The sequence below is a fragment of the Nematolebias whitei genome, chromosome 2 (genome assembly GCF_014905685.2).
Source record: "Nematolebias whitei isolate Nwh7 chromosome 2, NemWhi1, whole genome shotgun sequence".
In the NCBI taxonomy this organism is placed as follows: Eukaryota; Metazoa; Chordata; class Actinopteri; order Cyprinodontiformes; family Rivulidae; genus Nematolebias; species Nematolebias whitei.
Window position 1 is genome coordinate 28,610,748 of NC_056499.1, and position 12,120 is coordinate 28,622,867.

Here is a 12,120-nt window from a genome sequence, read left to right on the forward strand (position 1 = left end):
AAAAACACACTAAAAACACAAGCAGACATGCATCTCCTATCTAAAACAAACAAAGCCCTGTGATGATGGCTGGCTTAGATTCATTAAGCTCCCATATCACATCCATGTCTTATTTGATAGATAACTTTGTGGCACCTTGGTTGATTTCACAGAAGCACTTGACCTTTATCGACACAACCCACTTCAATATGCTGAGCAATGAGAGGCTCCGTCTATTTAATCCATGATTGCTTTTGTCAAAAGCTTGCACCGAATATAAGGGAAAATCTGTTTGTATTCATGCTGCTGGATAGCATAGCTAAATGAATGAAAATACATTTCCTAAAAGAAAAAAAGAGAAGAGAAAAGAGGGTTAAATGTTAAGTAATGAATAAAAGAGTTGCATTCGTGCCCACAAATAAATGCAGGTTAATGATTTTGACTCACACTATTATTAAGAGAAAATGCACAGTTTCAGTTTGTGAGCTTGACTCTTAGATAAATGAGCTTGTTTGTTTCTCAGTAAACAAATGAAGGCACACTGTGTAGATTACTCGCATACTTTTCTGAACTGGTATTGACAAGCCAGTATGCAGTACAGGGCTTGAAAACAGAGGTGAAAGTTTAGTTGTAATTGGTTTTGCTTTGATCTCTGAACTCAGCAGGAGGCTGCTTAGGATCCATCCCAAAAGACATCTCCTCTGTGGGTCTCCATCTGCCCTGAAACCTCCTGGTTCTCATCATTTCCCAGAACTGAAGAAGGTAAACGCTCAATCCAAGTCTGACAGAAAGGAGTGCTCTGCTACGTGAAGGTCAATAAATACCTTTTTTTAACTTCAAGCTTAGGAAGCTAATACTTTGCACCAAGCGAGACTTTTCCTTCTGTTTTTTGTGAAGAGTACAAACTATTTTTCATTTTTAGTTCCATCACAGTGTTTTCTTATTATGACATTGTAAGAGTTCAGCCTTCTGCAGCCTCCGAATTCCAAGATGGCGCCTAACTACCATCACTTGCGACCCATTCTCCTAACGAGGACCCAGGAGTACTTAAGGCTGTAGATGAGCTCAACTCTCTGCTGGAGCATTAAGATTTTTATTTATTTTTGTTGCTCCCTTCTTCAGGGGTCACCACAGCAAACTAAGTCACACGAAGACTTGGCAATTATTTTTATGCCGGATGCCCTTCCTGACACAACTACAGACCACCGAGCTACCATAGCCTCTGTGTGGAGCAAAGAACTGCCATCTAGGGTGTCCGGGGGAGCAGATGGTGGGGGTTAAGGGCATTGCTCAAGGGCCCAGAGTGGGGCAAATGAGGGTTGAGGCAGGTGTGGGTGCTTCACCTATCCCACCCACATTTTGATGTTGTTGATACCAGGAGTTGAAACGCTGATCTTCCGACCACAGGCCCACCTTCTCTAACCTCTGTGCAACCATTTCCCATTAAAATACCAACCGGTATTTATTCTTCTGGCCATATTGTGAACTATTGAGACCTTTGTGCTCTTAGCATTACAGTCCTCATGCTCGAGCTCCTTGTGGATCCTGACCTCACATGACCAAGCCATTATCCCGTTGAACTGCCTCCATTGTCTCCTTGCCCTCCAGCCACTTGCCTGCCATGGCTGAGTTTACTGGTTCTGGAACATTTTGAGCCATCTTCCTCGCTTGGTCCAGCCCTACCTTCTGTAAGCAAAAAGAAAGCCCCATTCATGTCTTTGTTGCTAAGAGGAACCTACCTGATTGCTCTCCTTGCTTCCCCAGGGTCCCCAAGGCCTTCTCTATTATTGCATATGCATTATCACTGTAAATAGAGCACTGTTAACCTTCTAGGTCTTGGAGTCCTATCTCGCATTCATCTCATATACTCTGGGTTCCCTGAGATAATTACCAAAAACTAGTAACACCCATCTGGATGTTACTAGTTTTGTTTGCATGCTTTTTTTAAAGCAACACATTTGTATTTACATGTATTTTTATGTTTCTAGTCAAACTGGATATCTGGAGTATTTAGCTAAAGATGCAGAGGTTTTTCTCAGTACTAACATTACCGTCTCACAAGTTTTACTACTAACATTATTCAGGAGAAAAAAATAAGATCATAGGAATGTACTTAGGCATGTTCCTCTGAAGTACACGTAAGGGAGAAATGTCCATCCATCCATCCATTATCTTTACCCGCTTATTCCATTTTGGGTCACGGGGGTCGCCGGTGCCCATGTCCAGCAATCACTGTGCGAGGGGCGGGGTACACCCTGGACGGGTCGCAAGTCCATCACAGGGCCACATAGAGACAAACAAGACAAACAACCATTCACTCTCTCACTCACACCTAGGGACAATTTAGAGTTACCAATCAGCTTAACATGCATGTTTTTGGTCTGTGGGAGGAAACAGGAGCACCCGGAGAAAACCCACGCATGCACAGAGAGAACATGCAAACTCCACCCAGAAAGGCCCCCCGACCGGGGTTTGAACCAAGGACCTGCTCGCTGAGAGGCAGCAGCTCTACCAGTTGCGCCACCGTGCTGCCCAGGGAGAAATGTAATCTATTTAAATCATATTTTAATGTAATTTTTATTTTTGTTTTCCAAGTTTATTATGAGCATTACTTTTTGAAGGACAACATTTAGATTTATTTTCCACTCTGCTAAAAACATTCTGTTCTCTTTATTTTGTTATGCCATGAGTATAGTAGTCCCTCGCTATTTCGCTTTTCGTTTATCGTGGACCTGCTCTATTGCGGTTTTTCAAAATAAGAGTGGACACGGCACACAACTGGCTGATTGATGGATGAGCTGCACAATCGGCATGGAATTTATATTTAAAATAAATTATGTTAAATTATTTAGCACCTGCTGCACGTTTGTGCAGCCCATACTGCAGGATAAATTTCCTGCTGAAGCTGATCAGCTGTTCACCATGCAGGACGGCGAAGTGGGTGTGGCTAAGAGCGCTTGCAGGTGGCAAAGAGCAGAGGAGACAGGGAGCTGAAATCATGACATTCTGTGCTCTTTTAGAGCATTTAGAATTTAGAAACATTGTTTAGAATATTGAAAGAGTGTGGGAAGGGTTTAAAATGCCTTATATATAAATACTAAAATAAACTACTACTTACTACTAGTACTACTATTCCTACTTCACAGTTTTTCACTTATCGTGGGTCTTCAGGGTACGGATCCCCCATCATAGACAAGGGACTATTGTATACTTTTTTTTCTGTCATTTATAGACACAATGCTTATTTTTTGACCTTTGCATTTGTTGTAGCTGCCAGTCCTTTGGCTGGCTTTACAATTGGAGCCATGCCCTCAGAGGCAAGGCAAGGAGGATGAGACGAAAGATTCATACGGGCTCACACGGCATGGGGGAGGTAGCAGGAGAGCTCCACCAGAGAGAGTTAATTAGTGTCACCCTTTCCCAAGCAATCATTCTGTTCTTGACATTTCATAACACTTTTCCTGAACAAATCTCCCTACGACTCGAGGAGACAGGCAGAGAGACAGAGAGGAAGTGCTTGACCTTGGCTAGATGTTGTGCTACATTCTTGCTTCCAGGCCCCATCAGTCTGCATGGCCGTGATAACATGAAACAATAGAATGAGCCCAGAGCATCTAAAGCATCCTGTTTGATTCACCTGAAAAGTTATTTATTATTTGGCTAAACAAGCTCTTACTTAAAATCATGTCTGTCAGAAAGCACATACTTTTTAAAGTTCTAACGTCTTGCATACAAGGACATAATTAAAGTAACTGATGCCTAGTTTTCACCAGGTCTCAAAGTACATTGAGTACAACTGCCATCACAGATGACAATATGTTATTATTTGTTAGAAACAAAATACTGCATGTTAAGTTTTGCTCTTTGCTTTGGGCTTTATATCAAACATATTCACACAAATCTACATTTTTGGTTTTGTTGCTTTACAACTGGGAATTAAAAAATAATTTTGAGGTGGTCTGTTGTATTGTATTGTACACAACCTTACTGCCACTTTAAAGATGTTTTTTTCATTGTGAAGCAAGCAATATACTTAAAAATCTGAAAACCTGAAGGTGCACATCTATTAACAACCCTCAAACTCAATATTCTACATCTCCACAAGCATGGGACATTCATCCATTAGCAAACATCTTTGCAAATTATTGACGACAGCAGTGCTTCAAGTTGGATGGGCAACACTTGGGTACAGCAATCTTTAAATCATACCACAGATTTTCAACTTGAGGGAGGTCTGGGCTTTGACTTAGCCATTCCTGGACACGAGTTGCTTTAGAAGTGTGTTTGGTGTTATTGTCCTGCTGGAATGAACTCCAAGTCTTACACAAGATTCCAACAGGTTTTCATCAAGAATGTTTTGTATTTTGTTGCATCCAGCTTTCCATGGTCTTTAACCAGTTTTCCAATGCCTACCAAACATTACCACAACATTATGCTGCCACCACCTTGCTTCATAGTGGGGGTGATGTTCTCATTCCACCTTTATTTATACAGGTTAGTCTCATTGAGTAACACAGACTCATTTACAATAGAGACCTGTTAAAAACAAAGAACACAGATGAGGCACAGACAACAATAGACAATTCTATAAAAGCATATAAAATGAAAAGTAAATCAAATTAATTGTATAAAAAAATAGCTACATTATAAAACAATGTAAAATACTAAAAGCAACATTGTTTTTTGCGATGAGCTTAACATTTATTTAAAATCCCTTAGAGTGGTCAAAGTCAACAACTTCAGATCTTTTTGCAATGAATTCCAGGAGACAGGAGCAGCGTAAGAGAAGGCCCTTTTGCCAAGTTTGATCCACACTGAGGGGACACGGCAGGTAATTTTGTCTTGAGAGCACACGCTGTAGCTGCACTGACCAAGTGACATGTAGGAGGAGATATATGAAGAGAGCAGACCAAGGAGTGATTTAAAGATGAAAATGTACCATCGTGAGAGACCGTGTGAAGTTAATGATGACCAGTTAACCAGTGAATACAGAGTGCAGTGGTGGGTATGGTAATTACAGCCAGTTGTGAATCTTAGCGCACCATGATAGACAGTGTCCAACATCTGCAGGGTGCTTGTAGGAGCGTTCATGTAAATAATGTCACCATAGTCGATGGAGGAAAGGAAAGTAGCAGTTACAAGGTGTTGTCTAGCATCCAGAGTTAGACAGGATATGTTTCTATAAAATAAACCCAGTTTTAGTTTCTATTTATCGAGTTTATGCAACTCAACCAAAATACACAAGTATTTGCAAGAATCGACAAACTCAATAGGAACACCATTCATAGATAAGATAGAAGGAAGGATTGCTGGTACTGACTTCCTGTTTGAAAACAATATCCCTTTGGTTTTATCAGCATTTAGTTCCAATTTGAGACAGAACAAATCTGCTGGATGATGTCCAATGCAGACTGTAAGAGGTATAAAACTTTAGCAACTGTTCTAGCTCAACAATAAACAACTGTGTCGTCAGCATAGAAATGTAAGGATACATCAGGAATGATCTGACCTACATTACTTATGTAGATTGTGAAGAGGGTGGGTCCTAAGACTGAACCTTGTGGTACACCATTGTTACCAGTTAGATAAATGGAACAAGTACTGTTATGTTGAACACATTGCCTCTGGTGATCTGAGAGATATTTAGAAAACCAACCAATAGTGTGGTCTGAGAAACCAATTTCTGAGAGATTATGACATAAGATGTCGTGGTCCACAGTGTCAAAAGCTTTAGGCAAGTCTAAATAAAGTGCAGCACAATAGTCCTTAGCCTCTAGGGCTTCAACAACATCATTAACAACATTCTCAGCTTGATGAAATGTGCAAAGTGGTGCTATACCCAATGACCAAAATGTTTTAGTATCATCTGAAGCCAACACCTTCTTCCCCAAGCTTAGTGAGTCTCCAATAAGCTTTTCGGCAAATTCCACAATGGTCTGCCCTACATTGAATTTTTCCTGGACAGTCTTTCATGAAGTCCAGCTTTGCACAGTGTACAGCTTGTAGTTGTACTATGGAACATTTCCATCCCTGCAAAACTTTTGCAACTCTATCAGGGTAACTTTTGACCTCTTGGTTGCTTCTCTGAGATTTAGCCTCATTACCAATTTTAGAGGACTACCTTGGCAGGTTTTATGTTTTTTTATAGCCTGACGCTGATCTGTACTTCAGACATGTTTGACCTGGGTGGAGAGATTTTTTGGTTTTTATGCTGTCTCTTGCTTGTTGATGGCTCTTTCTACTTAGAGGAGTTTCATTGGTGTTGATTGTGAACACTATTAAAAAAACACAATAATACTAATAATAATAATAATAATAACAGTAATAACAACAATATCCATCCATCCATTTTCTTTACCCGCTTGTTCCATTTTGGGTCACGGGGGTCGCCGGTGCCCATGTCCAGCAATCACTGTGCGTGGGGCGGGGTACACCCTGGACGGGTCGCAAGTCCATCACAGGGCCACATAGAGACAAACAACCATTCACTCTCTCACTCACACCTAGGGACAATTTAGAGTTACCAATCAGCCTAACATGCATGTTTTTGGTCTGTGGGAGGAAACCGGAGTACCCGGAGAAAACCCACGCATGCACGGAGAGAACATACAAACTCCACCCAGAAAGGCCCCTGGACCGGGGTTTGAACCAGGGACCTGCTCGCTGAGAGGCAGCAGCTCTACCAGTTGCGCCACCGTGCTGCCCCAATAACAACAACAATAATAATAATAATAATAATAATAACAATAACATAGTTTTTTTGTTTGTTTGTTTTTATTATCATTATAATACTTTCAAAATATATTTTTGCCTAATTTAACTTCATTAAACTGACATATTATGTATGGTATCACTTTAAAATGTATTTGAAAATGCATTTAAATTTCAAGTTGTAAGGGATAACGATACACAAAAATATCAACAGGGGTGAACACCTTTGTATCCCACTGTACCTGTGCAAACACATTTTTTGTTGTTGCAGAAATAGCTCCAGACACACAAATGATCTCAAATATTGAGGATAAAAGAAGTGCAGCGCCAAAGTCAATAAACACCACAAACCATCAGCACTGGCTTTTTTTCTTAGTAAACATAATCATAACCTGACTAAACTGAAACCCCTTCAGTGTGAAAGGGAGATGTGGTGATCAAACCACAACAAGAGCAAAGAGATAGGCAGAGTGTGGGTGAGAGGAGGTAAGATGTGTTTATTGTCCCCATTTCCCAGTATGTCATGTGAAATTGGAGAAGGCAGGCTGTATTATTGGACACTAGTGCCAGTCCCAGCCAATGATCTGACTCTGATAGATCTCTTTAATGCACACTTTATAGCTGGCAATCCCCTGCCAAGCATTTTTTAGAAAGCTGACAGAATGGTTATGGGTAACCTGCTAGCAGAGAAAAGAGGGGAAATTGCTGTTCAGAAATCACTTCAACTCGAAGCTTTAAAGCAGCCTTTCAGTCCTCGCAATCTTCTTTGGCCACGCTGAAATAGATGACAGAATTTCCTCACCTCTCAAAGATATTATCAGGATACAAACAACAACAAGAAGAGAACAACAAGTAGGAGTGTTTGTAACAATACAAGGTGAGCTGTGACAAACTGCTCACCCAATGACAAGCTTTTACAGCCATTTGTTCTTGCATTTATAAAGTCAAGAGCGTTTTCTTTTCTTTAATGCTTGGCTTTACTTATGATGGGGAAGAAGCTTCTTTGATTACTGCTCTGAGTTGCAGTCATCTGGGAACCGATCTGAGGGAGGCTCAGTGGTATTTGGCTGAGGTTGGATACGTTACTGATTTCCTCATTAAAACCTTTGTAGGTGTGTAGGTCAGTTGGGCTCTGACAGGTGTCATCAAGATGGATGGCTTTGTCATAAGCAGTCATTTGCTTCTGTCTCCATCACCCTGCGAGGGCAACCACTGCCAACAGGAAGTGTTGCCATGTAAATGAGGGCTGTTCACCCTGCCATTCTCATTACATAAGTCAGCTGCTTGGGTTGCTGATGAAACTGCTCTTTACCTCCTTTTTACAGTCCATTTCTAGCATTTTGACATCAACATTGACATGAGAATTAAAAACTCTGTGTGATATATTCAGCTAAAAAGTCTTCATTCCTTTGCATAATTGCACATATGCATTATTTTTCTACTGAGTTTTGTCAAAGAAACCTCAGTCAGACCAATTTAACTCCAAACATTTATTTGGACTCTATAAACATGCATCTACAAAAAGTCTTTTTTTTTTTTTTTTTTTTTAAGCTGAGAACAAAAGAGAAAATTAAAGCTCCACAATGTTGCAGTGTAGGCAGCAGACAGGTTCACTGATAATATAATGCTAATCCATTCAAGTGTTCAGCTAGAGTTCATGTTTATGCTAATAGTGATGGGCTGTTGATTTCAGTGGTTCACCGCTCTAAAGTATCCTAAATGAACAAAAAAGTGGGATTTACAACATTTTTTTTGTAAATCCTCTGTTAAATTATCCTCTCAGATTATTGTAAAATTATAATCTAAAAACAATAATCAAATCTTTTTAAAGATTAAAACGACAGTAAAATGACATGATAATTTTATTTTTTTTTTTTACCACAAAAGATGCATGAAGCTTTACTACAGTAGTCCCTTGTTATCACAGGGGGTACGTTCCCAGTCCCCCACGATAAGCGAGTAAGTGAAAAACAGCAAAGTAGGAATAGTAGTACAAGTAACAGGTAGTACTGCAGTTTATTTTAGTATTTATATTGTATATTAATATTAAGGTGTTTCAAACCCTTCCCACACTCTTGCAATATTCTAAACAATGTTTCTAAACTCTAAATGCTCTAAATGAGCACAAAATGTCATGATTTCTGCTGTCTGCCACCTGCTGGCGCTCTCGGCCACGCCCACTTCTCCATTGCAATCGCTGGCAGGTGGCTGAGAGCAGAGATCATGACATGCTGCAGGAGGAAGCTTCTCCTAGGGCTGCATATCATGTATCATGTTTCGGGAGGCTCCTGAAGGACGCCTCCCATGTTTCTTGTTCTGAGGGTGTCCTGGAAGACGCCCCTCACGTTTCCTGTTCCGGAAAGGTCCTGGAAGACCCCTCCCATGTCTCCTGTCTCGAGGGGGTCCTGAAGGATGCCCCTCACGTTTCCTGTTCCGGGAGGGTCCTGGAGGACCCCTCCCATGTCTCCTGTCTCGGGGGGGGGGGGGGACCTGGAGGATGTCCGGTCCTGGGAGGGAGGGTCCTGGAGTACCCCTCCCACGTTTCCTGTTCCGGTGGGGGGGTGTTCTGGAGGATGCCCCTCACGTCACTAACACAAAGACTGCAGCGCCTGGGATCTCCTCGCCTCATGTCCACGCTTCGCATCGTCCAGATTCCTCACCTCGGGTCCACTCCTCGCCTCATCCAGGTCCCTCGCCTCGGGTCCACTCCTCGCCTGGTCCAGGTTCCTCGCCTCGGGTCCATGCCTCGCCTGGGTTCCTTGCTTCGCCTGGGTCCTACGCCTCGCTTTGGTCCCACGACTCGCCTTGGTCCCTCGCCTCGCTTTGGGCTCTCGCCTCGCCTTGGTCCCTCGCCTCGCTTTGGTCCTTCGCCTCGCTTTGGTCCTTCGCCTCTCCTTGGTCCCACGACTCGCCTTGGTCTCTCACCTCTTCTTGGTCCCACGACTCGCCTTGGTCTCTCGCCTCGCCTTGCCTTGGTCCCTCGCCTTGGTCCCACGCCTTGTCCAAGCTCCTCGCCTTGTCCCAGTTCCTTGCCTGACCTTCCCCAGGGTTTTTGGACTAGGTTTGCCTTGGAACAATCTGTTGACCACATTGATCTTTTTTGTTTGTCCCTTGTGTGTGTTTTTTGTCCTGGCCCCAGTCATGTGTTTTCTCGTGCCCTCCGGCCTTTTCTCCCCCTCCTCCCACCCAACTCTCTGTGGGGACGGCTTTAGGACATCTGGGGATGCCCTTTGAGGGGGAGGTACTGTAGGAATTGTGGTTTTGTCCTTGGTGTTTTGTTCATGTCTGTGTTTCCCTGATCCTCTGTTTATGTCTCTACAGGGTTTGTGTTTCTTGTCTGGCCCCATCTTGTGTCGTGTTTGTGTCCTGCATCTTCAGCCTCTGTCCCCTGGCATCAGTGATCACTCACAGGTGCCTTCAATTTGGTTACTGCTCATTGTTGATGACCTGTCTGTAAGTACCACCTGTCCATCCTTGTTTGTTTTTGCTGGCCAGTCAGCTCTTTTGTTTTGTTAATAAATCTTTTATTTTTATATAAATCCTGAGTCCTCACCTGCTTGCCTGCACACTGGGTTCACCAGCATCAGTCGTGACACTTTTGAACTGGGAATTATTTGTTTATTTTTATGTAAGAAAACTGCTTGGAATAGAAAAATACCAAAGTTAAAAAATAAAACTCAAGATTTGTACTACAAAGTATAATGTGTAACACAATTTTATTCTTGTTAGAATTTATGTTAATCATAAAATTGGCATCGAAAAAAGAACCGTCCTGGAACAGATACCAAAGTGAAGGTACTGACACCGACACCATTTTTTTTAGAAAGGTACCCAGCCCTTTCTCCCTGCACCTGTGAGCTGTACACAAGTGCATCACTTGCTAAATAATTTAAAATAATTTATTTTAAATAAAAAATCCATGCCAATCATACGGCTCATCCATCAATCAGCCAATTGTGTGTCAGGTCCAATCTTACTTTGAAGAACCGCAAAAGAGCGAGTCCACGAACATCGAACCGCGAAGTAGCGAGGGATTACTATATACTTTACTGTGACGCAACTAAATCAGACCTTAAATCTGAAGATGGCAAAACGTACCCTACAGGGAAGGGTTTTGTGACCACTGCAGCAACAAACTGCACAGCAATGATAAACAGCTGGTGCTCATCTTAAGGGTATCTGACTTTGAAATACAGCAAGTAATATTCAGAAGAAACACAGATGGAGGTTAGAAATTGCTTCATATAAAATGAATTTTGATGATTATTGTCCTTATCCCCATTCAACAGTCCTTCCTTTTTTTTAGCAGCCAGCCCACTACAGTAATTGACTAGAATTATTTCTACATTCAGGCATTTTTCTCAGCTCTTGTGTTTACCTCATCTCAAGGGCTTTTAACATCACAAATGTGCATTGCAGTTCCTGTGCAAGCACATCTACAAGCAGCTCAGTCTGTTGTTCTTGTTCATTTGGGGTTATGCACATGTCTGACGCTGGCACAAACAATATGAAATGAGTTAAAAAACAAGGAGCACTTGTCAAAATTTGAAGAGTGAACTTGTGTTATGCCAGTTGTTTTATGCATCATTGTCAATGCATTCAATAAAAAAACACGTCTTCAGTATTCTTGACATTTTCTTTTAATGACCGTTATCTGTTTATGGAAGTCTGAAAGGCTACTACTACTTCTACTTCTACTACTGCTGCTATTATTACTACTATTACTACTACTACAACTACTACTACTTCTACTACTATTACTATTACTACTACTACTACTATTACCACCACCACTACTACTATTACCACCACCACTACTACTACTACTACTACTACTACTACTACTACTACTATTACTTCTACTACTACTACTGCTACTGCTACTATTACTACTACTACTACTACTGCTACTACTACTACTACTAATACTATTACTACTACTAATAATAATAATACTATTACTACTACTACTATTACTACTTCTACTAACACTACTACTACTACAAACCGGAATCCAAAAAAGTTGGGACACTAAACAAATTGTGAATAAAAACTGAATGCAATGATGTGGAGATGGCAAATGGCAATATTTTATTCGTAATATAACATAGATGACAGATCAAAAGTTTAATCTGAGTAAATGTAACATTTTAAAGGAAAAATATGTTGATTCAAAATTTCACAGTGTCAACAAATCCCAAAAAAGTTGGGACAAGTAGCAATAAGTGGCGGGAAAAAGGAAATTGAGCATATAACGAACAGCTGGAAGACCAATTAACACTAATTAGGTCAATTGACAACATGATTGGGTATAAAAAGAGCTTCTCAGAGTGTCAGTGTCTCTCAGAAGCCAAGATGGTAAGAGGATCACCATTTCCACCATTGTTGCGCAGAAAGATAGTGCAGCAATACCAGAATAGTGTTACCCAG